Raw genomic sequence first — 15,098 nt, 5'->3', positions numbered from 1 at the left:
CACATTCCTTCAAAATAAAAGGCTTAGAAGTTGGTAAAAGCACTGAAGGAGGGGCAAAAATATTACATTGTTTTTTGAATTTCTATTGAAAAAAAAATTCAAATCTGGCAACAACTCCAAAATAATAAAAAAAAAGCATCATATCCACAGTGAAACATGGTGGTGGCAGCATCATGCTGTGGGGTTAAATGAACACTTCATCCCAGATCCCTTTTCAGCTTTGATCAAAACCCTTCATGTATCTACGTGGTTTCATTAGAGCCAATGCAGATAAGTAACAAGGAAATTTCCAAAAATCAAACTTATGGAAATTTTGAGATTAATCTCAGAAATTTTCTAGAAAAATCTTGGAAATTTCAGAGTTTCAAAAGTAGGAAAGTCGGTTCTGTTAACAAATTATTTCACTTGTAACAACACATTTTTTTCCCTTGTTATTAGTGGAACTAGTACTGGGTTGCTAGGTAACGGGCTGGGCTTGGCTGGGGTTGCTAGGTAACGGCAGAATATTCAACCAGTGAAACTTGAATTTTTTTTAATCGATATTAAGGAATTATTGACTTAAAACAAGCTCCTATATTTTTATGAAATGTTGCTTGTATGTTCCTGTTTTTAGTGTATTGACACATTTGCCCAGTAAACTACACAGAAATCCTCGGTAAGGTTTCGTGTTTTTGCAGTGTTCAGACCGAAGCGGCTGTGAGTTGAGCAGAAAGGCGGCTGTGACGCGCGTCTCCGCTGACGCCTGCAGAGAATGACGCATGTCTGCTGCAGCTCTGGAAGCTCTCAACAAAACATCACATTTCATCTCTAAACACGTGCATGTTGTGTATTCCTGAGAGCTTTGTGCTTGATTTGTGTTTTGCTCGTTTGCTGCATTTCTTTTTGTTTTTTTGACTCTTATTTCTCATTATCTGCACTGCAGCTTTCTTTCTCCCAGGCAGCGGCTGAATTTACATAAAAATAGAAAATTAGCAAAGGCGGTGCAGATTTAAACTCGTCGCACTGCTGCTGCAGCGGCTGGAATACGGTCTCCTCCTCCAGGGGCCGTTTGTTTGGGCCGCTCCTCTGCTGGGATTAGCAGTTTAGTTTGTTGGTTTTCCTTTCCTCTGAAGGGATGAACGGGAGCCGGTTTTGTTTCTGATCGACTCTCGAACACAGCGAGGATCGCTCGACACGTCCTGCTGCTGCCGCTGCCGGCTCGGCGGCAATCTGCTGCGTACATGAAGGAGACTAACAAAGTGTGAACTCCACTTCCTGCTGATCACCAAACCTTAAACTGAGCCGATTAGCATTTACTGGAGTCACCGCTGTCGTTACACTGCAAAAACACAAAATCTAACCAAGTATTTTTGGTCTGTATTCTAGTGCAAATATTTTAGTACATTTGAAATAAGATCAACTAACTTACAGGTAACTTTTCAGCAAAAGACAGCAGCTTGTTTTAAGTAAAGAATTCCTTGATATTGATGAAAAAGTTTTGTGTCACTGGTAGAGTATTCCGTTGCGCCGTTACCTAGCAACCTCAGCCACGCCCAGCACGTTGCCTAGCAACCCAGTTCTAGTTCCCCCTACAGATTATTTCACTTAGAGGAAAAATGTCTTGTTACAAAGTGGATCTAGAACTTTTTCATCAACATTAATGAATCATTTTCTTTAAATAACCTCCTAAAATGTTAGTTTTGTCTTATTTCAGGTCTACTAAAATATTTGCACTAGAAACTAAACAAAAATACTTGGTAAACTTTTCTGTTTTTGCAGTAAAAAACTAATTTTACCAAACGTTTGTGTCCATTTTTTCAGTACTCCTGAAATAGGACAAAACTAACTTTCAGCTAGGTTTTTAGAATATACCTATAAGTAAATAATTTGTTAATACGGATTAAAATTATTAATTCAATTTTATAACAAAACATTATTCCCATAAGTAAAAGTAACCTGCCAGTGGAACTAGAACTGGGTTGCTAGGTGATGGGTTGGTCTTGGCTGGGGTTGCTAGGTAACAGTGCAGTGGAACATTCTACCAGAACTTTTTCATCAATACTAAGCAAGTATTGACTTAAAACAAGCTCTTATATCTCGCTGAAAAGTTACTTGTAAGTTAGTTTTGTCTTATTTCAAGATATTTGCACTAGAAACTGGACCAAAAATACCTTTAAGATTTTGTGTTTTGCAGTAGGATTTTTGATTCAGGTCACAGAGCTGTCCTCCCTGCACTCAGCTCCTTCAGACTATCCATCCATCCATTGTCTGTTCACCCTTGTCCCTAATGGGGTCGGGAGGGTTGCTGGTGCCCATCTCCAGCTACGTTCCAGGCGGGAGGCGGGGTTCACCCTGGACAGGTCGCCAGTCTGTCGCAGGGCAACACAAAGACATACAGGACAAACAACCATTCACACACACCCCTAGGGAGAATTTAGATATACCAATTAACCTAACAGTCATGTTTTTGGACTGTGGGAGGAAGCCGGAGTACCCGGAGAGAACCCACGCATGCACAGGGAGAACATGCAAACTCCATGCAGAAAGACCCCGGCCGGGAATCGAACCCAGGACCTTCTTGCTGCAAGGCAACAGTGCTACCAACTGCGCCACTGTGCAGCCTTCCTTCAGACTAGCCAGCAGCAATTAGCAAATACCAGCTGAGCTCATTATAGGAGCTACTGCTCAGTGAAACGCTGGTAAAACGTCATTAGAGTTAATAGTGGAGCCATGTTGGGACGAGTCCCAGAAGGCGGAGCTTCAGAAAGAGCATGAGATTCTTAAAGAGACAGAGACCCAATCTCAAGACGTCAATGAAGAAGTAACATGACCTTTCAGTCATATTTGGTGTATACAGCATTTTTTATAAGAACTGAACTTAAAAGTTACTTGATTGTGCTATAAATGCCACTATTTGTCTGAGAAATACATAATTCTGCCCCTTTAGGAAACAAACAGCTGACATGGAGGTGAAAACCGTTCTGTTGGAGGTTTTTGCAGCTCAAACTGTACAACTTTTCTTTTCTTACAACAGTCATTTGTGTCGTCTTTTGAGTGATTCTGGCGGTAAAATGTGCTGACAGGAATCCGGGTCCGGCCCGATTGAAGGGGGGGGATGTTTCAGATGTTTTACCCACGGAGCGTTTCTGAAGCGCCGGGTGGGTGGGAGGATAACCAGCGGCGCGTCTCAGTCCTGCTCGCTGCTAATGATCCCATCTTCAGTCTCCATCCAACTGATCCACGCTAATGAAGCTCTGCTTTCCTTTTTTTGTCTTTCCATCTTCCTGTTTTCTTTCCTCCCGTCAACCTTTTCACTTTTTTTTAATAATCCGCTTGCATTCCTGCGTTCAGACGTCTCGAAGTGTCTTCCTCTCGTTAACTTTTACGGCTGTAATTTTCCGGTGAATTTACAATAGTTAATTCTTTCCTCAGACCTCACACAGCATGTTCCCAGCATGAAGGGCATTTTCTCTAGAAATTATCCTCTTAATCCTGCTTTTATTTCGCTGACACTGTCCCTTCAGTTCACTCCAGTGACTGGCAGCAGAGATTAGAGGACAGCACACTGCAAAAGCACCAAGTCTTACCAAGTATTTTGGTCTAGTTTTAACTGTTAGTACTGCTGAAATGAGACAAAAGTAACTTACAGCTAACGTTTTAGATTATTTTAAGTAAATAATTTGGTAATAGTAAGCTAGTTTTGTCTTATTTCACAAGTACAAAGATATTTTCAGTGAAAACTAGAACAAAAACATGTGATAGGATTTTGTGTTTTTACAGTGTAGGCAGAATCTGCTTTCCTGCTTTTTGAGGCTCAGGTTGAATTTTTTGCTGCTTGTTTACATTTGTTGGTGGAAAGTTTCTGCAGAGGTTAGCCGGCGGGTTTTTGGCTTCCATCCAGCTGCTGACGAGAACGTCCTGCTGCTGCAGCTGCTGGACTGAGGTCGAAGGTCAAACTCAATCTCCTGAGCATGAATCCACTCGCTGCGAAAGCGGGAAGGGAAGTGTCGACTTCAGCAGGGATGTGGGCTTAGCGGATAAATCCGAATCGATGTGGACGGCAGCGGGGGATGATGGGAGTCCGCAGCTTGGAACGGGTTCAGGTTTGGAGCTGCTGGATGTTTATGAAGGTCAAACGGATTAAATATCGGTCCAGATTATTTCTATCACACAGATGTACTGGATTTTAATAAATACAAGGCACTGGAGATTAGGAACTATCTAATTAGTGATCAGTGACTTTCTGTTTCTCTGGGGTTTAAATGTGATGTTTTTGCCACTGGGGACTCATTAAACCCAGAGGACCAGAACCAGCGCAGGACATGGCAACCCAAACCAGCACCGACTGGAAACTTCAATCTGGATTTAAAGCAAAATTAACTCTGGATCGCTCTTCTCTTCCTCCAGATTATGGTATCTTAATTTACAAATAGAATCCCAAAATTTACTGAAAATACTTTAATTGTAAATTCTGGGGAAAAAATCTGAAATTTGAGGAAGAAAGTTAGAATTCTGAGATAAGAAATATCAGAAATTCCAGATTAAAGTCAGAATTCTGAGATTAAATTAAAAATTCTGCGATTAAAAAAATATAAAATTCCTTTTCTGAGAAAACTAGTAAGAAATACACTTTGCTGCAATTTTTTATTTTTTTTTCAGATGTACTAGCCTGATTTTAAAAAAGGTAGCGGGGAACCAATAATAATGTATAATAATAATCAATAAATTTCGATTTTTCTTAAATTTTCATGATGTTGCTATGACAACATCAAGAAACAATAACTACGCATCAAAATATGGTAATAAAAATGCCGTTTGAGTGACTAAAAAAGTTTTCCTGCTTGGTCTACCATTGTGGCGGCTTTCTGAAATAGATCGCTACGGTTCGCTGTGAACCCGATATCGGTAACCTGCTCCGGAATAGATTGTGGATTAGTAATTTTTAGACCTGTCATGTTGATAATGATGATCCGTATTCTCATCACAGCTTTGTGTCGCGTTCCGTCCAGGTCACACGGCTCCGCATGTCGCTAACACACACACACACACACAAAACCAAACCGCACACAAACAAAATGTGGCTTTATTTCTACCTTTGTACAAACGAGCGCGGCGACGACAAACCAAACAATGTCTGCATGTTGTGTGAACACGGAGAGCGGCTGGACGACGGCGGAACAACTGTTGAGGCTCTTGGAGGTTGAACTTTGAAGTCTTAAGCAGGGGACTTTAGCTTAATCTGCCTCCCACTGATCCGCAGGCTTAGCCGTCTCGCTCTCTCTCTCCCCACATCTAGTTTACCTTTCCCCCCTTCCTCTCTGTGTTGTCCTTCATTTCCATCATCCAGGAGGAGAGAAAACCCTTCACCCCCCAAAACAAAACTAAAAATAAGAAGATGACAGAAGAGACGAGCGACAGAGCTGTATTAACGGCGACACACGGGAATAAACGAACACACACATAAATATGTTTACATGTTTGTAAACTCAGCGTTTGTTCCCCTGAGACCAACAACTCATTTCTGGTTCCTGTGGTTGATTTTTATCTGAGACCATTTAGCAAAAACAATCAATATTTTGATTTAATTGATACTAAAAATTTATTCAGATTCTTTTTTGAACCTAAATTGATTTAAACTGATCCATTCTCATTTGCCCAAATTGTCGCATTTCTAGGTAAATGTTGAAAGATGGCACATGCTAACAGCGCTAATGATGCAAGCTAACACTACAAGTAAGGCATAGTGTTGAAAGACATCACATGCTAATTATGCTAAAGCTGGAAGCTATCACCAGAAGCTAATATTACAAGTAAAGAAATGATGAAAAATGCAACATGCTAGCTGCTTTAAGCTGCAAGCTAATGCTGTAAACTAACACTCTGTGTAAGGAAATGTTGAAAGACGCTTCATGCTATTTATGCTAACTTCAATCTAATGCTACAAACTAACATTACAATTAGGTAAATGCTGAAAGAAGCCACATGCTAGCTGCCATAAGCTACAAGCTAACACCATAAGCTAACACCACAAGAAAGGAAATGCTGAAAGAGGCCACATGCTAGCTGCCATAAGCTACAAGCTAACACTACAAGAAAGGAGATGCTGAAAGAGGCCACATGGTAGCTATGCTAATGCCGCAACCTAACATTACGAGCTAACAGTACAAGCTAATGCTATGTCACAGCATGTTTGGGAGCAACTTAAAGTCCGTAAACTTTTGTTCACTGCAGCAGTGAAGTAGTAAAACTGATTAGCTAACAATATTGGTTTAAAACTTAATACTGCAAGAAAATGTTCATTTATTTTTAGTAATTTTTACAAATTATGACCAAGAGTGCCATTAAATATGGCGTGCACCGTAAGTTTATAAATTTTTAATCATTATAAAATAACTTTACAATGTTTTAAACTACCAAATTAGAAATTCTAATTTCTAATTAGCATTCAGAAATTATGCTAATAATTCATTCTGTTGTTCATTCTGAATGATTCAGAATAAACAACTTGTCCAGATGTTGACCAGCCGTTGTGTTATCCTGTTAGTTTACTCTTGATTCCAACAAACTTTTAAAACACCAGATTTATAGAGGATCAAATAATCAACTGGACTTTAAAAGATGCCTTTGGCGACTGCTGAGGAAGCAGCAGGAGTACATTTCGTTTTTCCATCACTGAACCTGATAAATCTTTGGTTCACCTTTCTGAGAGGAAAGCAAAATGTCTGTCTGAGTTTCATGTGAGCTAAAAATTTTTTTTAAATGAATTACAGCTTCTGTAATAAAATGCAGAAACTCAGTATCTCCTGTTGCTGAAGATAAGCAGAGATCGAGAGCGACTGCCGTTTTGCTGACTGAGCATTTATGCAGAGGTTGTACATTTCAGGAGTGATCAAAGAAAAAAGATGAATAAAAAGTTATGAAGTATGATGTAACCAGGAAGCGGGGGAAGCAGAACAGCATGTCCAATATTTATGAGTGAGCACAAAAGAACAGAAAACTTAAGCGGCCATGTTTTCATGTCTTTTCCTTAAACATTAACCTTTTCTGGCTAGGGCAAATGGATGGAAATATGTTGACATCATATTGTTGCTCATATGTTCTTGGATTTATTGCCTTGGCCTCCACAGTTATGTGTTTGAAAACAGGAGTAATAGTCACTGAAACTCCCACCGGTCAGACTCAGGTTACTTCAACTAAATCTGTCCCATTTTTACTGTTTTTTTAGGCAAATTATGACTTTTATTTATGAATAAACATGCTAACTGTGCTAATGCTACAAGCTAACGCTACAAACTAATACTACAAATGAGGAATCCTGTTAAAAAATGCTAAATGCTAGCTGCGCTAATGCTTCAAGCTAATGCTACAAACTAGCACTACAATTAGGGAAATGCTAAAAGATGTCGCATGCTAATTGTGCAATGCTTTTTGTGCTAATGCTGCAAGCTAATTCTACAAACTTAATATATGTATAAGGAAATGCTGAATGATTCAGCATGCTATTTGTGCTAACACTACAAGCTAACACAACAAACTAACACTACGAATGAGGAATTCTGCTGAAAGATGCTACATGATAGCTGCGCTAATGTTTAAAGCTAACGGTGCAAAGAAACACTACAAGTAGGGAAATGCTGAAAGGTGCAACATGCTAGCTGCGCTAATACTACAAATTAAAGCTACTAATGCTTCACAATGAGTAAGCAGATAACAAAAGAAAACTTAAGCGGCCATGTTTTCACGTCTTTTCCTTAAACATTAACGTTTTCTGGCTATCACAAGTGAAAATGGATGGAAATATGTTGACATCATATTGTTGCTCATATGTTCTTGGATTTATTGCCTTGGCCTCTGCGGTTATGTGTTTGAAAACAGGAGTAATAATCACTGAAACTCCCACCGGTCAGACTCAGGTTACTTCAACTAAATCTGTCCCATTTTTACTGTTTTTTAGGCAAATTATGAGTTTTATTTATGAACGAGCCTTAAAAAAATTCAACTTTAAACTATGAGTTGCAGCAAGATGGAAAAAAAGCGTAGTTTTTTTTTTTAAATGTGAGAATTTGGTTGATTTGAAAACTAAATTTACATCTTTGCCCCCTGCTGGCCATTAGAAAGAATGCAGTCATTTCCAAACAGTCACTTTTTTTTCTTAAAAAAATTAAGCATTAATCTGTTATTGATCAATAACAACAAATAAATCAACAAAGTTTCACTAGTGAAGTTCAACACTCAATATCAGACTAATCTTCTGACATTTCACTGAAAATGAGTCCTACACCATTTTCCCAACATGAATGTCAAACTTCCTGTGTAAAGGAGCAAAAACAGGAAGCAGGAAACAGATGTTGACACAGGAGGTGAAAGGTTACAGGAAGTGGCTGCATGTGGGTAAATGGTCAGCTATTAAAGTTAAAAACAAATCGGTCTGCACAAAAGACTAGAGAGGCTAAAAAAAAATCCCTGGAATAACAGAAAACGAAACTCCAGATCAGGTAACATTCAAAGTCTGAGTCAACAGCGTTTAATAAACCGTCTGAGTGAACAATATCTGCTTATAAGACATGATGAAAGTAAAACCTCTAAAATGTTGTTTTTTTTAAAGTTTGAGATATCTTTTATGTATTTTTTAAAAAATGTTTTAAATTGTCAAATTTAGGTGAACTTAGCATTAGCATGTAGTCCTTGTCCATATCAGAATAATAATAATAAAAAAACATTTAGCTGTTTTCTTCTGTACTTTCTCAAAATAGTGGATGGACTAATTTATGCAATTTGGCAGTATACAGATAAAACGTCCACATAAAAATCTCTGGCGGGCCGGATTTGGCCCCCTAACCTCATGTTTAACGTGCTGTAAAGCGTTCGCCTCTGCAGACGCTTTAAAAATAATAATATTCTTGTATTTGCAGAACACGAACGTTAAAATGTAACATGCAGAAGAATTTACAAGGAATTACTTCAGACCTAAATAATTTGTATCATGGCTGTATGAAAATTTAAAGGGAAGTTATCATACAAAATTTAGGTTTTGCACATTTTTGTGCTTCCAGTTTGGTTTCTAGTGCTTCTAAAAATAAACAGTCCAAGCACTTAAAAAAACAACAAAAAAAAACCATCCAGCTGTTTTTTTGGCAATAAGTGAAGGAGCTGCTTCAAAAACCTCCAGAATGTTGAGTCATAACTGACATTACCTAGCAACCCCAGCAGAGTTCCGCCCGTTACCTAGCAACCCCAGCAGAGTTCCGCCCGTTACCTAGCAACCCCAGCAGAGTTCCAGCACATTTGGAACTCATGGTTTTACAGCTGTACATTGGCTGAAAAGACAAGTGTTTTGCTGTTCATTTGCCATCCAGAAACTACTTGCTGCATCCTTGTTGGTTGTGCAGGAGGCTCCACTAATGCTTTTCAAAGCTGTTAGCTTGTATAATTGCGCATCTGTTTGCAGCCATTTTCACGTGTGAGTGGAAACGATGAGTTGGGGTCCAGAAACAGAGTATTTGGATTTAAAACGACAAGACGCCCTAAAACAAATCTCATTACCCAAGAATGATTTTGTGCACAGAAAATGTCATGAACAGGTTTTGTATAGGCCATAACTGTAACCTGTTCAAAGAAGCATAACAGGGTGTGATGGACTTGTTTTATGGAAGTTCAAATTGGACCTGCTGCTACTTCTTTGGTGTGGTTGAGTGCCTTTAGTTAATTTAGTTGTATATATAGTTATTATTATTATTGTGTGTTTGCTTATTTATACTGTATATATTTGACCATTTGCACAGGAGCTGCAATGGAAATTTCGTTGAATTCTGTTCAATGACAATAAATGCTATCTATCTATCTATCTAAACTTTAAACAATACCAGTTATTGTTTTTTATTTGGCTTCTTCTCATAATTTCACTCTGGCCTCCAGAGGAATCCGCTCGGCCCATAAATCGTCTCCTGTCCCGTTTCGTGTCCTTGAAGCGTGCAGAGTCGACTGTTGGTGTCGTTGCTGCTTTGCTTTTCTGTCTGCCTGCAGCTGCTTCTCAAGCTGCAGGCCGCCGTCACTCCGCAGCTGTCGGCTAACAAGTGTCCAGCTCGGCGCTCCACCCATCTATCTTTATGTCATCGTCTGCAACACTTTTTATTCCCAACCCATTGTTCCTTTATCTTTTGTCTTCCCCCTCGCCTCCTCTGACTGGACCAGAGGTCCCGGCGCCGCAGCAGCCGGCCGCGATCCGCACACGCAGAGCGGCGAAGACGACATTTTATCCACGGCTGAAACCGAAGAGGCGCCGCGGTTCACACAGATTCATTCATCTTTCAGAGGCGCACATGTCGTACCGGGGCGGGAATGTCGCATCAAAGTCAAGCTGTGTTATCAGCGGTGTCCAAAGCGTGGCCCGGGGGCCATTTTTTCTTTTAATGCAGTTCAAGAATGACACCAATTTATTTACTTGATTTTTTTTAATATCATTATTTTTTTTAAGCTACATTATGTGACTTTCATAAACAATATGCTTTTTTTTAGGTCAAGCTTTTCAATCTGTGAAAAGTTTCATCTTCTCCCAACCAAAAACAACCAATCAGATCCAGGAGGCGGGTCTTAGCGCTGTCAATTGTCCTGCTAAATGTGCTAACGTCAGAGAAACAACTCACCGTTACAAGAAAACGTTGTGTTTATCTGCCATATATAGTGACTATGCTAACTAGAATTAGCATTCAAAACAGGCTAAGCTAGCTGAAGCAAGCAAGGGAGAGAGTGCGGAGGGTGACTGTCAGCGCTAAGACCCGCCTCCTGGCTCTGATTGGTTGTTTCTAGTTAGCAAAGGGAGAAGTCCTGTCAGAATAAATGTTGCAGGACGATAAATTGTCCCAGACGTTATTGCAATAAACAATAATATTGTTGGTTTGTGGTCATTTAAGTAATATAGCAAGAACAAATTTTCAAAAATCAATAAACTTTAAATTCTAATGAACATTTAACACTGGAAGATATTTTAAATATCCAAAATAAACAAAACAACAAATCAGATGAATCATGAAGTTTCTGTAAACAAAATTGTCTATTTGAGACCAAAACACTGAAAATGACAAAAAACTTTTATCATCCAGTTTTTTGTAGAAAGAGGAAAATAATTAATAATGCAAATGGAAATTATTGAGCTTATTTTAATTTATCATTCTTAACTGGGAGAAGATGGAGAAAATACATTTTTTCATACATTATCCATCTCATCCTAGACTAACAACAGTTTCAACAAATATGTAAATATTATTTTTAATAAAAGTGACTTACTGCAGCTTTTATCAGGGTAAAACCATTACTGGCATGATTTTCTTACAGTGGAAAATGTGAAGTATAACAAAAGTATCTGCCTTTTTACAACCAAGATCCAATTTTACTGAAAAATCAACTTTGTTTCACCAAAAATTTATTCAGCTCAGTTAAATACAGCAAACATTTTGAAAGCCTAAAATAATTATACAACTACAAGCCTTTCTTTTAATAAATTAAATGTGAAAATTACTTTTAAATATTTGGATCCTAAAAACAGAAAAGAAAAAAGGTGCTGCTTTATTTGCTTTTATTAAGAAGTTTTTTTCCCTCGTACATTTTTTCAACTTAACGATTTTGGCCCGCCTGATGAAAAGTTTAAAGAGAAGTCTGGGAAAGTGTGAGTTACTCATCCATGCACTGTTTTTAATCCAGCAGAAGTTAGAAAAACATTTTGCAGTAAAATCTCCGTATTACTCAGCGTTTTGTTTGTTTCTCCAGGTTCTTCTGGAAAACTTCGGAGTCCGGCGGCGTTTGGGAGGTTATTTTGGAGCGGGAGTTTCTCTGTGTGTCATCAGATGCGGCACAAACCCATTTAGTTGCTGCTCTGACTTGGTATAAATAGCCTGAAGAGCAACAGGGGGATTCGCCCTCTATTATAAGAGTCTAAATATCAGCAGCTATTAGCCGCCTGTCTCCCTGCGGCTTCTCAAATCATCCAGAACCGGATCACTCAGCTGCCAGTCGGCCTCCGGCTGCAGCGCTCAACATAAAAATACTGTCTACACATTCAGTTAAATAAAAAAACAAAATACTTTATAATAACTGAAGTTGAACGCAGGAAGCTTTGAGCCGCAGGTATCGAAACCCGCCCACCGGCACTGAAACGCGCCAATTAGCACGTTGTGTCTCGTTTGTGCGACCTCTGCGAATCGTGAACGCCGACGTTTTCATGTCAGGACGCAGATTTCCTGTGAGCTGTTGCTTGGAAACAGGAAGCAGAGCTCTGGTTTGGAAAAGACCCCCGCGGAGCCCTGACCTTTGACCTCTGACTTCACTCTCATTTTGTAATTGCTTGTAAAAGCGGCACAAACGGAACATCTCACAGACTCTGACGGCCTTTTAGGAACCTCACATGCTGCTGGAGACGAGATCGACCAGCAGATGCATTTATCTCTAAATATTTATTCATAATTATGAATTTCTTCCATTTAGAGAGGATAAATCACAGCCAGGCAACAAAACTGGTCAGAAACTAGAGTGATGTTCAACAACGGAGTGTAAAAGGGACATGATGGGAAAAAATGAAAAATAAAAATATTATTACCAGAATAAAGTCATAATATTAAGAGAAAATGTTTTAAATTTTTTAATGGTATGAGAAAAACATTTCAATATAACGAGATTAAAGTATTATTTGAAGATCCCGCGACATTAAAACATTACAATATTTCTTGTTGGCGTTACTGTTAGCTAGTTGCTACTAGCATGGCTTCATCTGATGAAATTCTGATAGAAAACATAAATCCATTTTTTACTTTTTGGACTTCCAGCAGGAACAATAAATGGCTACAAAATGAAAGACAAAACAAACAATAAGCAACACAAGTTGCTCAGAAAGAGGCAGGAAGCATCACCATAGCAACCAGTAGCTGGACATCTAAGGGTTGTTGAGCGACATCATACTGAAGCCGATCAATAGCAGCTGGGAAACGATCAGTGCTGCACTGCAGACTATGATTAGTTGAAGAGCGTGTCTTAAAATGAAAGCAGAAAAAAAAACATCAGTTGGAGTTTGTGGCAAGAATCTATAAAAATGCAGAATATAAGCCTTTTTGGAGCCCAAATTTGATCTTTGACGTCGTAAAATCTCATTTGGTTTCATTCTGATGAACTTCACATCATAACTCATCTCATGAATATAGTGTTTAGTGTTGCACACTAAAAACAACTTTCCTTTATTTATAAAAAGCCTAATTTTAAAGAGTGATCAACAGATTCCTGCTGCTGCTTCTTCCCAAGCAGGACCAACATCGTCTTTCTCCTCACAGTTGATGTTTTATAATGTGAGTTTTTGCATCATAGAGCAATGATGTTTTCTTTCACACCTTTACATCATTCTGCTGATGCATCCAAACAAGAAATCACATAATCAGAGGAGAAAAGACGCTACGTCGTCTCCAGAGCTGAGAAATCAGGATGCAGCACTTCTGTCTGATTTATACACACACTGCAAAAACACCAAAACTTACCAAGTATTTTTGGTCTAGTTTTTAGTTAACATTTCTTATTACACTTGAAATAAGACAAAACTAATTTACAAATAACTTTTCAGCAAGATACAGCAGATAGTTTTAAGTCAGTAATTCCTTGATATTGATGAAAAAGTTCTAGTTCCACAGGTAGAATATTCCACTGCGCCGTTACCTAGCAACCCCCAGCCACGCCCAGCCCGTTACCTAGCAACCCAGTTCTAGTTCCATGGGCAGATTTTGTTTCACATATAACAAGGGAAAAATGTGAAATAATCTACCAGTGGAACATGTATTTTTTAATCAATATTAAGGGATTATTGGTTTAAAACAAACTCCTGTTTCTTACTGAAAAGTTACTTGTAAGTTAGTTTTGTCTTGTTTCAAGAGCACTGAGATGTTTGACCAAGAAACTAAACAGAAAATACTTTGTAAGGTTTTCTGTTTTTGCAGTGTGGGGCTATAATTGCTGTGACACACAGTCAGATTCATTTACTTTAAAAAGATGTAATCAATTGTTATCGTCAGTTTTATCCAACTTTAATTTATATTTGACCTATGGAGGCTTTTTTATGCAACAATTTTAACAGAAACTGTCCCCTAAGCGATTATTTTTCCTGGAAAAATCTTTCATATATGCAACTCTGCTGATGAAAATTAATATTAAAAGTTTTTTTTCAAACCTCAAATTAAACACAAGGGAATAAATTGTACAAACATGATGAATTATCTATCTACGCTTCACTTAGTCCTTGTCAGGGCTGGAGGGCAGCGGGCCAGAGGTTAATGAACCAGAGGCGGGGTAAAAACCCAGGACACACACACACACACACACACACACACACACACACACACACACACACACACCTACAGAGTCGGAGTGCCAGGTAACCAGCAGTCATGGTTTTGGAAGGAAGGGAACAAACTCCTGACCTTTTTCTGCTGGAGTGCTCACAGCTGCATCGTCGTACAGCCCATAATAAATCATTTTACTGCTAAATTCCACTGCAACCAAATGGAAAGGTAATTATAATAAACATTATGTAATCTAAATATGACTAAATGTTACAAGGAATCAGTTCATCCACTGCTTGGAAATACCATGAAAAAAGATCTTAATAGTTTCTGGCTAATTAATTACAGAAAGTCTCTTGAAAGTTAAATTTAATATGTTTAAACCATAATGCAGCTCAAAACAAACTTTTAACTTCTATAAAAATAGTGGCGCAACATCGCTTTTATTCAGTTGAGTTCACTGTAAAAATGGTAATTGATGCACAAAAAGGACACAAATGCAAACCAAACTTATTTCATTGTAAACTTTTGATCTGTGTTGCCAGATTTGACAGTTCCAAGCCCAAAAACAACATAAAACCCGCTCAATTAAAAAACCCAGCCCAGATCTCAACCTCTAATGAAATTTACTGCAACAATAAGACATGGTTTTTTTGTGGCGATATCTCCTTTTAATTCATGTTTGGCAGATTCAAGAGATTTCAAAATAAATTAACGAACAAGATAAATGCAATAACATGGCTTCTTATTAAATGTTTTGTACATTTGTCCCACACAATAACAGCTATTTCAAAAGAAACCTTTCTAAAG

General features: G+C 38.5%; 1 protein-coding gene and 1 long non-coding RNA gene across 6 annotated transcripts in view; one reads left to right on the top strand and one right to left on the bottom strand.

Annotated features, from left to right (window-relative positions):
- LOC114133547 (uncharacterized) overlaps window positions 1-13,511 on the top strand; it is a 46,740-nt gene extending 33,229 nt beyond the window's left edge. Inside the window, exon 3 of the long non-coding RNA XR_003593202.1 lies at window positions 11,743-13,511. This is a non-coding gene — a long non-coding RNA (uncharacterized LOC114133547). The remainder of the gene's footprint in view (window positions 1-11,742) is intronic.
- The window catches only part of nova2 (NOVA alternative splicing regulator 2), a 93,722-nt gene that overhangs the window by 3,602 nt on the left and 75,022 nt on the right, over window positions 1-15,098 (bottom strand). The window lies entirely within an intron of this gene.

Source organism: Xiphophorus couchianus, chromosome 18, assembly GCF_001444195.1.
Source record: "Xiphophorus couchianus chromosome 18, X_couchianus-1.0, whole genome shotgun sequence".
Taxonomy (NCBI): domain Eukaryota; kingdom Metazoa; phylum Chordata; class Actinopteri; order Cyprinodontiformes; family Poeciliidae; genus Xiphophorus; species Xiphophorus couchianus.
The sequence above is the reverse complement of the archived record's forward strand: the minus strand, read 5'-3'. Positions and strand labels throughout refer to the sequence as shown.